At 44.3% G+C, this 19,984-nt stretch overlaps 1 protein-coding gene and 1 pseudogene across 9 annotated transcripts in view; one reads left to right on the plus strand and one right to left on the minus strand.

The window, feature by feature from the left end:
* Positions 1-19,984, plus strand: part of Limch1 (LIM and calponin homology domains 1) — a 306,925-nt gene that overhangs the window by 154,968 nt on the left and 131,973 nt on the right. The gene's annotated exons all lie outside the window — the stretch shown is intronic.
* On the minus strand, positions 3,435-6,423 carry LOC130875591 (elongation factor 1-gamma-like; annotated as a pseudogene).

Genomic DNA, 19,984 nt, shown 5'->3' on the forward strand with positions numbered 1-19,984 from the left:
ATCTAGCTTTTTAACAACACCGGTCTTTTAGAAATGGGGAAACTGAGTCACAGAAGGCGGTAACTGACCCAGGACCTTGCAACTGGTTTGTCTCATAGCTGGAACTCCAGTCTTATGCCCCGAGCCTTCCTTTAATCCGATTCCAGAAGGACTGACAGGATTGCAAGGCCGCTGTGTGCTGGAGACTGTCACCTTGTGGTTTGGCAGAATTGTATCTGGGTCTCAGAGCTCAGAGGACACTTTCTCCTCTTCCTCCTCTTCCTCCCGGGAGCAGAATCCCGCCTCTCTCTAGCACTTCATTCTCCTCCTCTCTAGCACTTCATTCTCCTTCCCCGCATCAGCATTTCAGCTCCTGCAGCCTGCTCTGCTCCGAGCATGGCTCTGTGGTAGTGAGGATCTTGCTGGGCAGGAGAATGTAGGGGCATCTGGGCTGCTGCGAGGGGCTCACAGGAGGGGAGCTGTAGCTCCTGTCTCTCTGTGTGGGTCTGCTGGAGCTCTGTGAGAGTCTGAGGGCGTGCTGGGGTGAGTAAAATCCGTTATTAGAAGTGTATATCATGGACGGTCAGGGGAGAAGGAAGGAGGCTATGTTGATTTTTACGTTTAGTTTGAAACATTGCTTTTTATGAGTATGGCTAAAGTAATTCCAAAATCAATTTCCTGTCACTTAGTCCTTGATACGGGTTTTCACCTTTTACATCCCCCTCCTCACCACCAATTGCTTTAACTGGGCTTTATCTGCTATGCAGAATATTGCCTTCTCCTTTATGGTTATATAGTTAAAGGCACAGATATATTAATTTGTCAAACTCAGGAGGATGTTAAGAATCTTATGAATGAGAAACAGCCCTGCTGTCTTTTAAAGACTGGTACTAACACCGCATCATTCCCGACAGCACCTGGTGCCGTAGAGAGATGGGACTACATACTGAGGAGGCACCTCTTCCCTGGAACCTCTCACGCTCTGCTCTTATCTCAACTGCCTTCCTTGCATTGTGGTAATCTCCTTTTCTGGCAGTGAAGAGAGAAATAGTCAGGGAGAGAACTGGGCAGGGAGGCAGTGGTTCTGGATTCAAGGGCTGGAGAACCAGCCTCACCTCTGGGTCCTTGTCCATCACAATCCATATTTATAGCAGGCGGAGAAAGGACCGGAGGTTATTCTGAGCAATCTTCTAATAAAATCCCGTCAAAGCTGTCCGAACACTGACCGCTTCATGGCACTGGTTATCAAGGGAAGGAAATATCTCGTCATTAAATTTATGGGGCTGGATCGAAAACCAAATTGAAACAGCTTTGCGAATCCCCGTGGCAAAATGATTCATCTCCTTAGGGTTGGAAAATCTATTTTTATCACCTTTATTCTGCCAACTCCTTATTTCTAGTCTCTCCCTGAACTCCTGTGATTTTTTTCGTGGTGCCAACTAAACCAGATATCTCCAGAATCTGACCGTTCTCCCTGGATTCTTCCAGCCTGGCTGCTTCAGCAGCCGGGGGAGAAGAGGCTTGTTCTGCACTGTGTAGGTGGGGACCCCCAGAGACTGAGAGTCTCCGCAGCTGCCTGGGACCCCAGAAGTCTGTTTAGAGGTGTGAGCCACACTCTGTGACCTGCTTTCTTTCTCTGCGGCTGTGTTGAGTGTTATGGATGGCTGTAGCTCTTCCAGCTTACTCAGTAAAGAAGGGACAAGAATACAGCACTCCTTCAGCCCTCCCTCTGCGACCGGGAAGGAAGGCACATGAGTGCTGCCATGCTTTTTCCTCCTTCCTCCTGACTTCATGGTTTACCCTTCCCCTGTTCCATCATGTCCCTAGCTATCCCTCCAGCCTCTTCCCATGTCACCAAATGGTTCTTCGAGAGTCCTTGGAAATGGTAAAGGAGTGAGATTGTTTCCTCTGAGGATGTGGAAAGTACCTGCTTTCTGGGCTCCCTTGAATAGCATGTGCAGCAGCATCTTCTGATGATTAGACACGTAAGGAACTAGAAAAGCAGTGAGAACTACAGTGACTACATAGGGCCAGCACTCACGCCAGCTGGGGCATTTTCAACACCTGGTAGGTAATATATATTCAGTAGGTATTTGCTGAATGAGTATAATGCCTTCCCCATAACCCTCAGCCTTCCTAAAATCTGTCTTTCAGAAGGTGGTGGTATGTTTTGTTGGCAGCTGGCATTCTATACAGTAAGCTGGCCTAATCTGAAATCCCGGATTTTCAGCTTTCAGGCAGTATTCTGGCAGATTCCTTAGTTATTTGAAGCCTGTGTTTACTTGCCTGTAAAATGGGCTTGATAACTGTCATATTGGTTTTCTGCAAGGGCAGGAAAAGAAGAGTAAGGGGAGGAAGAAGAGGAGAAGGAGGAGGATTGGTCAATGAGATTAACTTGGAATCCTTTGAGATTTTAGCTCTGAAGGTTAGGTGTGTGTGTAGGTGTATGTGTGTATAGGTGTAGGTGTGTGTGTGTGAGAGAGAGAGAGAGATTGAGCATGTAGTGTGTGAGTATGTGTGCATGCATTGAGTGTGAGTGTGGTGAGTATGAGAGAGAGAGAGAGAGAGAGAGAGAGAGAGAGAGAGAGAGAGAGAATTCTGATCATTCCTGAATACGGACGGCACTTCTACTCCGTCCAGGTTCTAAACCAGATGTCAGGTGGTCAGTGTTGGAACAGCCACCTCAGGTCTTAGCCCAGTGGATGCAACTGTCCAAACTCTTCAGGGTGTAGCAGACTGTAGAGTGCCACCAACTAATCAGACCAAGAAGAAACCGTGTCCCTTTTCCAATGCTTTAGAAAGGGATGTCTTATAGATCTAGAAGGACGGTGTTTCTTTTTTTTTTAAATTAATTTATTATGTATACAATATTCTGTCTGTGTGTATACATGAAGGCCAGAAGAGGGTGCCAGACCTCTTTACAGATGGTTGTGAGCCACCATGTGGTTGCTGGGAATTGAACTCAGGACCTTTGGAAGAGCAGACAATGCTCTTAACCACTGAGCCATCTCTCCAGCCCCAAGGCGGTGTTTCTGTGCTCGTTTCTAGGCAGCTATAAGGTGTCTGTGTATAGAGTGGCATACCACAGTGCTCTGAAAATCAGTACAAAGGAGAGATAAGGATGAGCCCTAGGTAATTGGTTCCAGGGACCCCAAGACTCCTAAGCTTTAAGCAGATGGCTTAATGAAGGCCAGACTCTATGGCTTCTGCTACTACCTTGGCAACTGAGCTTGTGTTTGGTTCCTTCCAGAGCCTCCTATCTCTTGGGTATGTACATTGTACTAATTTCTGTCTGACTTCTCCAGTCTGTAGAACGTCTACTTTAATATGGCGTGTCCTTTTTGATATTGAACACCTTCAACAATGACTTGTACTTGCCCTTGACCCTGTTCTCTCTCCTTTGTGAATGCTTTATTCCTAGACGTCGTAGAGTTCTGAATTTCAGAGCCTGGTGGTTAATTTCCCTCTGGTTTCTGTCTGGAAGCTGGATGGGTCCCTGGCATCTGCTGTCTGTAAGCAGTCATTTCTTCCTCAGCAACCATCTGCAAGGAGCAGGAGGTTATGACATGACTGGGGTGTGTTTTACATGGCTACATTCAGCCTCTTTTTTTCTGGTTCCCATGTAAGTTTTGGCAGGAATTTCTCCAGTCATATTTGAGGGAGGAGCTGGAGAATGCCGTTGGTAAACAGCCCCCTGGCTATTGTTGGCTGTCCCCTCAAATACCATGAAGAGGACATCTTGAAAAGCTGCTGTGGTGTCCCTATCTCTCCAAGGGTTGAACCCAGGGCTGACTTTCGAGGCCCTGACCTCAGCCATACTTCTGGAGTGAGCAGTGGCCTGGGATTGCTCTGCTTTCCCTGACTTCTTCTTGGCTTCTCTGGGCCAGAGCACAGCTCTGGTTGGATCACTTTATCCTAGTTATCTGTCCTGGGATCATCACTCCAGCCTTGATTCTACTGGAATCATTTTTGATAGAGCCTCATTTCGTCTTCCTTGTTCCTTTTCAATTTTATGCTCCCAGAAAGCCTAACCAGCCTATATGTTTCCAATGTATTGATTTTTACCCACCCTGCTGCTTCTACATTTTCACTTAGAAATATGGGAAAACTTAGGATATTCTTGGACATTTTTTGTCTACATAGATGGTACTACTGATGGTAGGAGGCTTCTGTGTTCAAATTATTCAGTCAAGACAAGTCTTCAACACGTTTACAGATTTCTACCTACCCTCCCACCTATCTACCTATCTACCCACCTGCTTCTTTAGTAGTGACTTTCAGAAAGAAAAACGACCTAGGGGAAAAGTAATTTGAGAAGACTGGTAAGAAAAGAAAAGTGAGAAAAGGTAAAGAGAGGAGAGAGAAAGGAAGGGACGTGGGAAGGGGGGAGGAAGGGAAAGCTGGCTGACCGTTTTCCTCATTTTCCCCTTAAATACCCCTGCTGTTTTCTGACACTGACCCAGTTCTATTCCCTTTAAATAAATTCTCTATTCTCTTAAAAATATATATATATACACACAGGCCTTTCCCCACCTCATCATTTTGCAGACATCACTCCATTATAGGGCTCACATTTTGTCTCACTATGAGGGATACCACTCTGTGTGCTTCCTTAGTGGGAGGAGTGTCTCACATCAGTGTAAGGATTAACAGTAAGAAAGAAAACCTTCCTGGGCGGTGGTGCTTCTATAAAGGAACTGTCAACACAGTGAAAACCAGAGCTAAAGAAATTATGAGCTACTTCTTGTAATAGTCCTGAAGAATTACCTATTACCAATTACCACATATATTGGCCAAGGGATCCATTGACTCCCAAGAAATAATGAACCTCTGTTATCATCAGTGTGTGCTTTTTGGATGAGCAATATCTTGGTTTGAAGAAAGCTTAATTGCATCAGATGTGTGAAGGAGAAGGTAACATATGGATCTTTGCCTAAGAGATTTGGATGCCAATTCTTTCCGTGGATCCAGCACTTTCTTCTCTAGTGAGTGTTCCAGGACAGCTGGACGACCTCAGGGCTCAGAATGTCTAATGGTATTTAGTTTTGACTATAAACATGCACATGCCATCTTTTAAAAGAAACATGTTGATCTATAATTGTGCATGTAAATACAAGGATATAAAATACATAAATTATTTGTTTGTGTTCTATGATGTTCCAGGAAAAGTGTTCTCAAACCAAAGTCTAGATCTCCTGGCTGTTAGTATCAATTTTCTACCATGTGTATGATTCCAAGTCCACCCGCCAATCTAAACCCAGTGGAGAGGCATCCTCTTGGCTTCAGTAGACCCAAACACCAGAAATGGATCTGTTGTTGTTGGTTCCAAAGAGGGTAGCACTAGGAAAGGCATTCTTCCCCCGTTTGTCCAATCTCTGGTACATTCCTGTGATGAGGTTACAACTCATCACAGGCTGGACAAACTCTACAGGGAAGCAGACTCAGAATACCACAGGGACCAGCCATCCTTATCAGAGTGCTCTCCAAAATATCACAGAGCTGCAGAGAGGGTGGCCTCATTGGAGCACTTTTGCTTAAACTCATCCAACCAGAAGATGCTCTTGGGCAGGTGACTTCAGCCCTTTGGCCTTGGGCTCAGCAGCCAGTTCCTGCTCACATTTGTCCAACTCCCCTTCAGGAACTGTGGCAGAGGCCTTTTTTTTTCATCTTTCCACTTAGCCAGGGGTTTCTTTTTCTCTTCCCATGAATCCTTTTCTTTCCTTGGAGTATCCTTTTAAGGCTGGCTACTGCAGACTTCTTAGTGTCAAACTGGGCCATCTTTTCACACAGTTTTACCTCCCCCATGACACCCATAACTGGGGCTGGTTAATGTATGCAAGGAACCAACATTTGGTATTGGAAAGGTCTATCAAAAAGAAGACTCTAAGACTTGTTTATAGAGCCACGGCAGGATGCAGACAAGTTTGAAATCAATAAGTGTCGTTTATTACACCAGAAAGGTCCTCATCTTTCAGTGTGTGTCCATCAGCCCCAGAATTCACATCCTCTCCCCCTTTGCACTTCCAGTGGCCTGTTTGTTGCAATGCATGATACCCAGATGGGGGTTTGGGGCGGGATCACCCTGGTGTTCTTGTGTGGCTGGAGGAACCATGTTCCTATCAACAAAGCTTACCCACTGCATCCTGTGAGCTGCTGCCCCTGGGTTACTTCTCCACAGCTCCTCCTTGCTCACATAGTAGGTGATGGCATTGCTGCCAAGCACACAGAATCCGTTGCTACCCTCAAACGGTAGAACCTTGTTGGGAGAAAATTTGTAGAGAAGCTCAGGCAGGGGAACAGTTGGTTTGACCAAAGTGGAAGTGGAATGGTATGGAGACCATGTAGACCTGAGTCCCACTGTACTGAACAGCAGTGAGGGCCTGAAGACACCCCTAACCCCCACCCCAAGTTTTCAGGGTATGAGTACAGGGTCCCAGCCACCATGGTGATTCTGCAGGGAAAGGTTGAATTAGGTTTGAATGGATTGAGGTCTTCTTTGTGCGCCTATAGAGATGGTGTTTTATATCTAGAAAGTTGGGTTTTTTCATGAAATCAGCAGATTCAGTACACATGGCATCTAAAGTCCAGTTCTGTTTTACTCAGCCTGGATTGAGTGATAAGTTGGGGGATATTTTGATCACACTCTGACACTCTCAAGATTGACAATAAAATTTGATTCAGATGGTGGGGCTAGCTACTAGCTGACCACGATTAGCCACAGAGGTTTTGGGGGACCAAGGACAGATAGAGAGACATAGAAAATAGTAGGGAGGGGCTTATGAAGAGTCTTAGTTCTTTTTAGATCCAGAAAAGAGGGTGGGGAGGTCACTGGTTGCTTCTCTGCTGCTTCTCTGATCATTCAGGTTCTTACCACAGTATCTGACTCCTGAGTTGTTATTGATAAAGAATAATTAGATAAATGCTTCAGAATGGAATTTTTGCTTTTTCCTTGAGCACTAGGATCAAGGCACGTGCGTGGGACAGCACAGTGATGTGTACCTTCATGGTTGTTACATCTTCTTTATGTACATGGTTGATTGAAAACACGTAAACAGATGTTGTCACCATCTTAATTCTCCCATCCAGATCTTAGATCCTCTACTAGGCCCCTTAGCCTAGAGCAGTGCTGCCATTTTGGATCCTGGTATCTTGGCTGTCAGGCTGTGATGGTGATGACGATGATGATGATGATGATGACAACAATACAAAGATAGCTATCTGTGCCTTTCTAGAAAGTGTGTAGTGTGCATAATTTTGAGATTAATCACTTTGATCTTTCACAAGTCCTAGTTAGTCATCCCCTCCCCTTCTTTTGCATGTATGGATGACAGATTTGCCGGGCATGTCAACAAACTCACCATTGTGGAAATCATCTTTCTTCAGATATTTATATTTCTTTCTTTGCCTGGAATTCAACTTTGTCTCCTGTGGGGACTCTCCTGTTCAAGTCACACAGTGAACTAGTGTCATTCTCCCACCTGCCCAGCCGTGCCCCCCAAAATTGCTCAGCCACAGTCCTGAGATTATGCTGGAGGCTTTACACGCTATGCTTTGAGTTCTAATGGACCAACTCAAAGATCAACTTCCCTGAAATAAATCTCCAGCCCTTTGGAGAACAGATACAGCTGGTGAAAGAGCTGATGGACATAGCAGCTCCTTGATAGACTGGGAGCATTCTTGAGCCCTTTGCAACAGCAGTCTTTCCCTGTGCATATATGTGCCCTGGAAACTTACGAGAAAAGTAACCACAGTAGCATGATGTTTAAAGCTCTTGTATGAATGTTCTTAACCCTGCAAAGTTTTTCTTGGCAGGTCTTGAAGCAGACTTGGCTGTCATCTCCTTTTCTCCTGTTGAGGGGAGGAGTTGAGCCCAGGGGACTTGTGTGGCATGGAGAAACCATTAAGAAAGAAGGCCAGGTTGAGTCTCTGGTGCCCTGCAGGTCCCTAGCTTTCCATTACCAGGTTCACCCTGTTCCCCAAAGCCCTGTTTCCGTCATGCATATTTCTACATGTGAGTCTTTCCTTCACTGGACCTGTAATGTCTGAGCCCACCCTAGACGCCACACTCCTGCTGTCCCCTTTCACCTCCAGTTGCTAGGTCCACTGACATCAACACAGTTAAGCTTCCCAAAGGAAGGGCCTCGTTTATCTGTGCCGGGCAACTGATGAGAGCATGCACACTTTGCTGTCATAGGTTTAGTCTTCAGGGACTCTCCAGCTTGCCTAAGTTACCCCCTGGGTCCTTGATCTAAACTCCAGTTGCCTGGTAATGAGGATGCAGCAATTTGCATTATTCTCTCTTCCCTTTCCCTTCTGTCTTGTTTCCATTCTGAAAAAAAAATAAAACCCTCTGACTTGACTCCTGCCTGCAGGGACTTCTGTCCCACGGGACAGCTCCTTGCTCTCTCCTTTGTGATGACCTCAGAGTTCCTTCCACTACGAGGGCGAAACAGATTAATCATGCTGAAGTTCAGTGCTGTGTGAGCTGGAATGCTAAGAAAAGCTTGGAGATATTTTTAACAAAATGGAATATTTTGATGAATATCTCTCACCTGAAATATTTCTCAAATTTTTTTGTTTCTAGTTTTTTTTTTTTTAAAGCAGCTTCACAAAGGGGTATTGTATGAGTCGGAAAAGAAAAATATTTTTATTTCCTGTCCTTGACATTGAGTGGTACTGATAAAAGTATCAAGGCCCTTTGAGTTCTGGGTCTCCTGGGGGTGGCAGGGAACACATTATATGAGAAAGAGGTTGAGTGGTTTTGTTTTTCCTCTTTGTCAGCATGAGAAAAGAGTAGCTGTGGAAAGTGATGGACAGTTGTCATCAGGGGTGGAAAACAGAAAACTCTGGGAGAAGGCCATAGCAAGAGTGATGGTGTAGATACCACTGTATCTGGCTATAATGTCAGTCTTGACCTGGACCAGTGGTTACTTGCTTAGTCTTGAGAAGAAACAGTTTCATCTTGACTTGTAGTTGTTGAGTTCTCCATCATTCTATTTGATGGCCATTAAGTCACTAAACCAGTGAGTGATAGATAGTCTCTCGTGCGTGGTCAGACAAGGATTCCCTAGAGTGTAAGGTGGAGGCTTGACTTCCCAAAGTTAGGTAAACAGAGCTTGTGCTTTGAAACAGTTGGAGGAAAAAATAATATATCCAGTAATATATATTCATGCTTATTTATATATTTATGCTTTTTTGATGTTTTATATGTTTTTAGCCATAGTTCAGTTGGTTCAGTTTGCAAACATGAAATATTAACAATGAACAAAATGACTTATTGTTCCTATCTGGCTTTCCTGCTTATCCATCAAGACAGTTCAACACTGTCACAGACTTCTAATGAACATTTGCTTAATATTTGCAAATAAAGACTGCCTTCCATGTAGAAAGACATCTTCACACATTTATTTTTTGCATGTGCATTTTCACACAGGCATGAACACATGTGCATCTATGCAGATGCACAGGAACATGTGTGTGTGTAGAGAGAGCACAGGTTGACAATGAGTGTGTGTATCGGTCATTCTCTATGTTTTTTGTTTTGTTTTGTTTTTGAGTCAGGATCTCTCACTTGCCAAATCAGCTAGGCTTGCATGCTTACTGGCTCAGGGAACCTGCTGTCTCTGGTCCCCCAGAACTGGGATTATAGGTATATGCTGTAGTACCCATCTCTTTTCAATGTATGTTCCACGGGATGGAACACTTGCCCTCATGCTTATGCATCATGTAGCATATGGCTGAGCTGTCTCAGCCCCAGGAGCTATGTTTTTTAATGAGAACAATCCCCATGCCCCTGCTTATATTGTGTTATACTCATGGAATGGAATTGATGTATCTCTGCTTTTTTTTTATCTCCACTTTCTTCTTTTCTTTAACCCCTTCAATGCTTCCCTGCTCCCAAGTCTTTGAGGCACCTGTACCTCCCTTTTCTTGCCTGATTTACTGTTCCACTTAGCATGCTCTTGGTCAGGCAGTGAGCATATTGCTCCTGCTGTGATAATCACAGCCCTATATTGGAGTGAACTGTAGCATAACACAGCAAATACCACCCTTTGACGTCATCTCTAGTTACTTCTAGCTCCGCATTAAGCATAATTAAACATAATGCAAAACATTGTTCCTCAGCTACTGTCAAGGCAGCCCCTTCCCCACTCACACCCCTTAGCTTGGGTCTTCACTACTAGAATGTCAAAGGTTTGCAAATGGGAACTTTCTTTACATTTGTTATTTCATGCTGTTCTTTTTCAAATTTGTTTTAAGTAACAAATAGTTATTGCTATTTGTTGGGTACGGCAAGATGTCAGGATGAAGGATGACTACCAGACAAATTAATCTGTTCATCACCTCACACGCTTGCCATTTCGAGGTGGGAACATTTGAAACTGACACAGCCAGCTTGAAGCGTGGATCACGATAAATCACATACATCGACCTCCCATGCAAGAGCTCTCTTGTTCCTCCCGACTAAATGAAACCTTGAGCCCTCTGACCAGTACCGCCCTGATCATGTCCTGTCCTTCTCAATAGTCTGTGCTCACTGCCAGGCTACTCTGTACTTGTGAGATTGACTTTTTCAGCCCCCACATACAACTGAGATCATGCAACACTTGTCTTCCTGGGCTTGTTCCTGGCTGGGGGGTAAATTATGGAGCCTCATCATCCTGCTGAACAACTTCTGTAAGGGGTCTTAGGTCAGTATGTTTCAGCCTTCTCCAGTAAAGTGAGGAGGAACTTTGACACCAACCTCATGAGGCTGCGGCCAGGGTTAATTGAGCTACATGAACAGAGTAGCCTGATTCTGCCTGGCACATGGGATGTGCTCCCAAGCAGTTGGTGACGGTCACTACTCTCATGCAGGTCTTAGAATCTCTCTCTCACATCCTTCCTCTCTCGCATCCTTCCCGAACATCATATCTGTGAAAGGGTAGAATAATTGCATCTGTCTCAGTTTGGGTTTTTATTGCTGGGAAGAAACACTATGACCTTGGAAAACTCTTACATAGAAAACATTTACTTGGGGTGGCTCACTTACAGTTTCTGAGGTTCAGTCCATTATCATCAGGATGGGGAGCATGGTGCTGTGCAGGCAGATGTGGTGCCGGAGCTGAGAGTGCTACATCTTACAGGCATCAGGAAGTCTACTGACTGTCACACTGAGCGGAACTAATGCAAAAGAGACCACCCCACAGTGACACACTTCCTTCAGCAAGCCCACACCTTCTAATAGTACCACTCCCTTTAAAGGCCATTTTCTTTCAAACCATCACAGCTTCTAATCAGTTCATTTGTGAAGAACAAGGACACATAGGTCAACTCAATGTGTTGTCTAGCCCTAATGAACTTTCAATGAATAGTGGCCGTGACTTTGGCCACTTGTAAGAGCATGGCATTTCTCCTATTGATGGCTATTTGAGGTTTGTGCTATAGACCATAAGCTCTTACGATGCTTGGAACCTGAACTGTCCCGTCTCTGTGACCAGCCACTTGCTGATTTCTTGGTTTCTATTTTGCATTTGAAGTGTGTACTGCACTAAACACTTGGAATAATACTTCACTTGGAAATATTTTAGCCATGATCACACTACTCATTTTTTAGAAAATCCTGTTCATGAGAATCCTGTTTGAGAACTTCCTTGTCACTACTGGAAAAACCTCTAAAGACTCTAGTAAATTTTCTCATATTAAAAAGAAAAATCAGGGTCTTTTGTTTGATTAATGACTCCATGACCTGGCTCTATCCCAAAGTATAATTTATCGGTCTTTAATTCCCCAAAGTCATTCTGATTTCCTATGGTTATATTTTTAATTTATTGACCTTTGGCCAGTTTCACAAAAAATTAAATATTGATGCTTTCCAGATCCACATGCTATGGATGAAGAACAAAGTTGAGTTGTGCCTCGTCACCGGTGGCAGCCTCTACCTAGCCCAATGCTTAAACCTTTTCCCAGCTTTCCCTCTATGAGCATGGGGAACCGGTTTCCATAATGACCTCACCATTGCTGGAGGCAGAAGGACCAGGAATGCAGTGTGGTTTCTAGCTGAGAATGGAGAACTAGAAGCCCAAAGCCCTGTGTTACAGACTGGGCTCTGCCTCCAGGGCAGACGGGCGTGAATTTTCCTGTTTGTGAAAGGAAAGAGTACTGAATGATGTCTAAGAACATTGCACCTGTGAGGCTGGGGACCCTAGTCCTTCTCACAGGAGTACATAGTATTAGCGCTGGCGACCATCAGCTGAACACTTCCTATGTATCAGACATTGTTAATGGCAGTTAGCTATTTGTCACATGCTGATTCTGTGCTAAGCATCTTGTGTTTGTTGTTTCTTCTTCACTGTAATTCCCAGTGGTAGATGAGAGGCGTGGCTGTGCTTCCTAGGACACTGACCCTGAGGGCTAGGAGGTCCTTGCTCATAGGCATGCCCAAGTGAGAGATAGGAGACTTGGAATCCTAGAGTCTGGCATCTTGTCCTTCTCCTGTTGATTTATTGGTGACTTTTATATGTTGGGGGTGTTTTGTTTGCATATATTTGTATATACATGCACCACATGAATGCCTGGTACCTGGGCCTGAAGTTAGAGACTGTTGTGAGTCACCATGTGGGCGCTAGGAATTGACCTAGGTCCTCTGGAAGAGCAGCCAGTGCTCTTAACTGCTGAGCCATCTCTCCAGCCATCTTCTCACTTTTATTTTGCCCCATTCTAAGCACTGCCCCCTTCCCCTGGTTTTTGTTTGTTTGGTTTGTTTTGCTTGTTTGTTTTCTCAGCAACCTTGAGAAGTATAGTGTAGAACCCACCTTTTATACAATAACAAACAGTTCAGGAGCAATGAACAGTTTGCCCAAAGCCTGCAGAGCCCTCCTTCCACCCTCCACATATTCCTCTGACGTCACACACCGTCCTGCAGAGCCCTCCTCCCACCCTCCACGTGTTCCTCTGACGTCACACACCGTCCTGCAGAGCCCTCCTCCCACCCTCCACGTGTTCCTCTGACGTCACAACCCTCCTGCAGAGCCCTCCTCCCACCCTCCACGTGTTCCTCTGACGTCACATACCGTCCTGCAGAGCCCTCCTCCCACCCTCCACATATTCCTCTGACGTCACACACCGTCCTGCAGAGCCCTCCTCCCACCCTCCATGCGTTCCTCTGATGTCACACACCATCCTGCAGAGCCCTCCTCCCACCCTCCACGTGTTCCCCTGACGTCACACACCGTCCTGCAGAGCCCTCCTCCCACCCTCCACGTGTTCCTCTAATGTCTAAAATTCTGTTTCCTGGGTTGAGGAGACAGAGGGGTGGATCAGCACCTGCTGTACAAGCATGCGTTTTGGGGAGCAGAGATAGGCAGATCTTTGGAATTCACTGGCCAGCATGCCTAGCCAAAAGGAGAAGCTTTTGGGTTAGTGAGAGACCTTGTCTCAAGAGAATAAGTCAAAAAGCAATAGAAAAAGACACCCCCAATGTCTTCCTCTGTTCTCTGCATGTTTATCCATGAAGGGGGGCACACACAGGTACACATCATATAAACACATGTGTACAACACATATGTACGCACGCACACACACACACACACACCTAAAAGCTAAAAGCCAATGAAAATATCTATTTCTTGTGTATATGAAGGTAAGAGTCAAAATGTGATGCATAATCTGGTTGGTTCATTTTTTTATTCTAAGATTATATGGCCAATTAATACCAGCTGCTAGATGGATAAGAAAAATCACGTGATACTGATAGTTTATTTCACTCTTCTGGGCATTTAGAAAAAATAAGTCTTCCACTTTCAAAATGCAGGCTAGATGGCTTGGACTTATCTTGCCTCACCATCTCTGGTGTGCAGAGTTGGACTCCCAAGCACTTGGCCTGAAATTCTAAGTAATAGTTGTCAGGAAATGGGCAGCAATTCTTCCCTTGCTTATTGTTTGTATAAATACTAAGCACCATGGCGACCAGATGCAGACAGCCAGATGAAGACCAGAAACATATGGAGATGTAGATGCCTGGAGAAGGGGTATTTGGGAGAAAGGCCTTGTTTGGTTCATCTTGATGTGACCATGTTGCTAACATGTTTTTTTTGTATGTGTTACTAACATGCTTGATTTTGTGTGTGTTTCAATGAGAAGAAGACCAGGCTACACTAAGATTAACGAGTTAATTAATTGGTATCTCACTTTTGTTCTAACAAAAACTTGTAAGAATTCACTAACATAGTTGGAAAAGATAAAAGCTCTGACCATGGAAAGTATCAGTATAACCAAAAGATACATATATAGTTTCTGTAATTGGGATAGGAATTTGGCTTTAGTTTCCTAGTGCCATAGCAACATGGAAAATATGATTAATTATGTAAGTTCCAGTGTTCATGAAAGAGAGTCACACCAAAGTTGCATGAGAAAGAAAGCTATAATTAACAGCTAGGCATAGAAGAAATCCTATTATAGATAGATAGATGAACTTGGATTCCAGTGTTCCGCCTATCGCTCTGCCTCTGGTAGGAGACCAGTGGCATTCAAGATGGTAGGTTTGAAAGTCATTGTTAGGACAGATGCTCAACTCAATAGAAGAACAGATGGCTCATGAGCGGTGATGTGCCTTGGTCCCTCTAACTCTGCCTATACACTCCATGGCTTTCGCTGACTTTTCAGAATCGTGGGCATCTATTACAGCCTTGGCTTATGTTGCCAGGCTCATTAGAGACCATTCAGAATGGTGTTCAGCAGATGCAGAGATCCACAGCCAAGCACTGGACCGAGCTCCGCAAGTCCTGTTGAAGAGAGAAAAGAAAGACTGTGCGAGCCAGAGGGTCAAGGTCATGGCAGGGGAACCCGTGGAGTCAGCTGCCCTGAGCTCATGAGAGATCATGAACTCTGGACTTAGGGAGCCTGCCTGGGGCCAGTCTAGGCCGTCTGCATGTGTGTGACAGTTGTGTAGCTTGGTCTGTGAGGCTCCTGGCAGTGAGATCATGACCTGTCCCTGGCACACTTAGCTGGTTTTTGGTAACCTGTCTCCCCCCAAACTGGATTACCTAGCCCAACCTCGATGCAGTGAGAGAAGCTTGGTCCTGCCTCAACTTGATGTGCTATGACTTTGTGCACATCCGTGAGGGGCCCTGCCCCTTTCTCAATGGACACAACAGAGAAGGAGTGGGTGGGAGGGGAGGTAGATGGGAGGTAGGGGTAGCGAGTGGTAGGAGAGGAAGGAGGGGAAACTGTGGTCGGTATGTAAAATAAATGAAAAAAATCTAATTAATAATAAAAAATAAAATTCCCAACTCATGAAAAAACAAACAAACAACAAACGAAATGGTGCTCAGGGTGCCAAACTTCCATAGAAAATGACAAGAAAGAAAAGAAGTCTTGAAAGATGCACTTTGCTTTCTGCTTTGTGAGATGAAAGTTAGGCTTACCATCGAAATGGTCAAATACTGAGAATCTTCCAGGAATGGCTGTAAAAAAACCACAGGAGGTCAAACAAGAACATTTGTATAGAACAGAGCAGGGGTACTGTTAGCCATGGCCTAACTCGTGGCCTGGGCTAGGACTGGCTCTTAGGTCTTTAAAGGGTCGAGGAAATGGTAAGAGAACGATACTGTGTGGCATGTGGAAATGAAGTGGGAATTTCATCTTTATCTGTAAACACTGGAATCAGCTGGGCCTCTGCATTTGTGCAACATCCTGATTACATTCCTTCCGCAGTGGTGGAGCTGAGCAGTTATGACAGAAAACACGAGGCCCTCGAGGCTAAGATGATGTGTTATTTGGTCTTTTAGGAAAGTCCCATAGTGGTGGAGAGGGTACTTGCTGTGTGTCTGCAAGGTGATGCCTCCGTGGTGCATGTGATTCTCTTCAGTCTATGTGGCTCGTTCTTTATGCCCCTACATACTGATCTCTAAAACATGGCACCTGCTAAACCTGCATCATGAGCATCCTGAGAGGAAAAAAGAACTTTCTGGAAACCTGGAACTATAGGCCAAGTACCCAGGACTATAATATAATCAACATCATTTTGCTCATGCAGCAGATGACTCTGTTCTCTTAGGATCTGGCTTTTTTTTGCCCCTTGCTGTGTTGCTCTCTGAGGCTGCCCCTCACTAACCTGTCAAGTTGTAAACATAAGCATTTGAAAGTTTTGTGTAACAAAACAGTGCAGTCATCCCCATCCCTGCCTCTCCTGGACACTCATCACATTCACCGTCAGTTCCATCATTTTCTCAGGAGCCTGGATAAAATGGCCCTTAAGAATATTTGTTTAATGTGTTCACTTTCCAGAAGGCTCTGCATTTGATGTTGTTATTTAATTACAATTGTTTGAAAGTTGATGTTAGCAGAGGTAGATCAGGTTGAAGAAGAAAGAGAGGAAAGTTCAGGGCTTGTGGGGGTAGCTTGTAAAATTATCCACTTAGGAAATTACATTAGCACTCTGAGCTGAGTTATTTTTTAAAAATGGAAGGATTTTAGTTTTCAGAGCCTGAAAGGAGGCTTATGTGATTATTATGAGGGCTGCAAAGTGATTATCAATGTCATTTGTCATCAGGGCTCAAGCATCCTAAGGATCATCTCCTCGTTTTGGAAACATAACCACTGATCTCTGGATTACTCTAGGCAAGGGCAGCAGGTTTGCCCCCGTTATTTCAGAAAATGTGAACATCTGTGGTACCCACTGCTGTGAGTTTGGGGTTCTAGCCATGGAAGGCATGGTTGTCCACCTGAGGAGAATCGATTATCTGTGGTGGGAGACAGGCATTTCAACTTAGAATAGCAGATATTAAGAAGGATACAGACTAAGGTACCGTTGGAGTGCAGAGAAGGACATTAGTGAAGCCTACTTGGGAATCTTGAGAAAGCTTTTTTTTGGGTAGACAAAAGGAGAGTTTGGAGTTTTTGTTGCAATGCTTTGAATTTTCCAGGCATATGTGTTCCGGGCAGATGGAAGAAGATGTGGGTGTGCAGAAGCACAGAGCAAACTGTCCAAGGGACCTATGTCCACAAAGCAGAGTAGGATGTAATTGGAGAATTGGGGTTTAGGGAGAGAAGGATCAAGAATTGAGACGCCCTGGGTACCAGGTCACAGGGCTTGGAATGTCTTCTGGTGAAAAGCTAAAGAAATTGTGCTAACTCTACATGGCAGGGATGTAAGCAGAGTGATCAGCTGGCTTAGTATTCCAGGGTAGACCAGCAGTCCTGGTAACCTGATGATGAGCTCCCACTGAAAGTTCTAGAACCAGTTTCTGTAATAGTCTCTCTTGGATCTAGGTACTGCTGACCAGCCTTAGCATCTTTTTTTTTTTTGTAGCTTTTATTTATTTATTTTTTTATTCTTTTTTACTTAAAATTTCCAACTGCTCCCCGTTTCCCATTTCCCTCCCCCTCCTCCCACATATTGCCCCCCCCCGCTCCCCTCCCCCTATCCCCACTCCACTTCTCCTCCCCCTAGTCCACTCCCCCTCCCTCTCGATACTGAAGAGCAGTCCAAATTCCCTGCTCTACAGGAAGACCAAGGTCCTCCCACTTCTATCTAGGTCCAGGAAGGTGAGCATCCAAACAGGCTACGCTCCCACCCAAAGCCAGTTCATGTATTAGGATCGAAACCTAGTGCCATTGTCCTTGGCTTCTCATTAACCTTCATTGTCCGCCTTGTTCAGAGCATCTTTTATTATTAGTTTTTAATTTACCAAATGCTTACTGTATACTGACTGTGTGCTAGATCTTGTACTATTGTGTGTTAATGTAAAAACAAAATACACACTGTCTGATTCAAGTTCTCATGACAGCAATTTCAGAGCGAGGCAGAGCTGGTCCTGCAGCCTGTGTCTAAACCGAATCTCGGCTGTCATTTCATTCATCTCCAAGTTCAAATTCAGTGAAGCCTATGCTTCGTATGGAGGACTCCATCTCTATAAAGCCAAAGGTTATTTTCTTCAGAGCCCCTAAACCTTAGAACCAACTCTAAGCTTGTGGGAGGGACAACTAGTTTGTTTTTATATAGGAAAGATTTCCCATCGACTCTGTTTCAGTTTTCTATTATTGTCCTTGGGCATGCGATGGCTGCCAGATCTCAAGAACAATAAACAAGTGTCAATCACTTACACGCTCACACGTCTAGGACAGATAGGCGCAGGGAACTGCTAGGGCCAAAATGGTAAGGCGACCAGCACTGCTTCACGTGACTCTCCTGCTCTGATGAACCCTCCCAGCATGTCCTTATACTATCTAGCTCCTTCCATTAATAGCCACGAAACTTCATTTCTGGACCATTCACCATCATGTCAAGATTTATTTTTTTCTAAACTGTGCATCCAGACCCATGTATCTTCTTTCCCAGATATGGTCTCCCTTTTTGGTTTTGTTTCATTTGTAGGTTTGTTTGTTTGTTCTAATGCAGGAAAGTCATTATTTCTTATGCTCTAGATACATTAATTTTCTTTTCTTTTAAATTTCACTTTCATATTTATTTCATTATATCTATATATTCATATAGATATGAATGTTTTTCTTATACTCATGTCTGTACCGCATATGTGTGTCTGGTGCCTGAAGAAGTCAGAAGAGGGCATCTAATCACCTGAAACTGGAGTTCCGGATGATTTTAAGACACCATATGGGTGCTGGGAGTTGAACTCTGGTTCTCTGCAAGAAAAAGTGCTCTTAACCCCTGAGCCATTTCTTCCCACCCTACATCTGCTTTTCTTAATTTTTAATTTGGGCCGAGATGGCATTAGCTCATTTAGCAATTACCACGCTTGGGCCTCTATCTCATCTCAAGTTCAGAAAAAAAAAAGAACCAATCCACAAAATGTGTGTGTGTATGTGTGTGTGTGTGTGTGAGATCAACTTTTATCCATCTTATTGAGTCAACTGTCTTTGGTGTCTCATCCTTCAATTGCATCCCTGGGATTTTGTAAAGAGTCTTTGGAATATGTACTGAATTAAATAAGTTTATTCATTCGTTCAGTAAATATTTATCATGTAACTACAAGCACCGAATATTGTCCTCAGATTTAGATATGGATGCCGCCCTTTCTCTGATGGAGCTCATGTACCAATCATAAAAGTCAGTGATAGATATTAAAGGTCTGGCAATCAAGATTCAAGGCATTGTTGTACCTTTTCACAATGGAGGCCTCTCTGTTCAATTTAAGAGCTCCTGTGTTTGGTTAAAATTCTAGTCATTGCCCTGTGATTGATAGTTGGGGCTTTGGTGAGCTATTGACACAGCTGCCTGAACAGGCAACCATAGTTAATGGATGTAGAAACTGTCTGCACATTTAAAAAGCAGGTTTCTGTTAAACATCCTGAACTTGGTCATCATCACACTTGTGGAGCTGTTCATTTTAGCAGAAGTCTCCTCCTTGTCATGGGCTATTCAAACATTCCCCTCGCCCCATGCAGCCTGATGGGCATAAATCGTGACTCATGTTAGGTGTAGGAGCAGGTGGTGAATACTTAAGTCCACGCAAGGAATGCTTTCTGTCCGTGTGTCTTGGGTGAGAGCCAGTCGAAAGCCCCCACCCCCACTGGTTCTAGGCACCCCATTAGCATTGCCTGGGGTGTTGCCCTTTCTCAACAGCTGATATGGGACAACTTTGAGGGTGCATCACCCTAACAGATCCAACATTTAAAATGCTAAGCACATTCAATTCTTCATTGTTTTAAAATCAAATATCAAGAGTCCACCAAGCACTAGAAATACAATCAGTGGACAAAACACCTGCCATTGAGGAGCTCATAGTTCAGTGTGAAAACATGGCTGCCACTACTCATCTGTTAAGTAGGAAGTTCAGGTGATATGCTGGATAGTAAGAGCAATAGGAAGGGCATGTGATGCTGGGATAAAAAGCTGTAGGGTATTTGATTGGACTAATTTGAACAAAGAGCTGAGAAAAATAAGTTAATTATAAAGCTACTGAAAAATATCAACCATCTAGATAAGACCAAGGCCTCTGGGCCCATCAGATGGTGCCATCAACCCTTAGACGACATTAGCTTCTAATTTCTAAATGCTGGAAAC

Source organism: Chionomys nivalis, chromosome 6, assembly GCF_950005125.1.
Source record: "Chionomys nivalis chromosome 6, mChiNiv1.1, whole genome shotgun sequence".
In the NCBI taxonomy this organism is placed as follows: Eukaryota; Metazoa; Chordata; class Mammalia; order Rodentia; family Cricetidae; genus Chionomys; species Chionomys nivalis.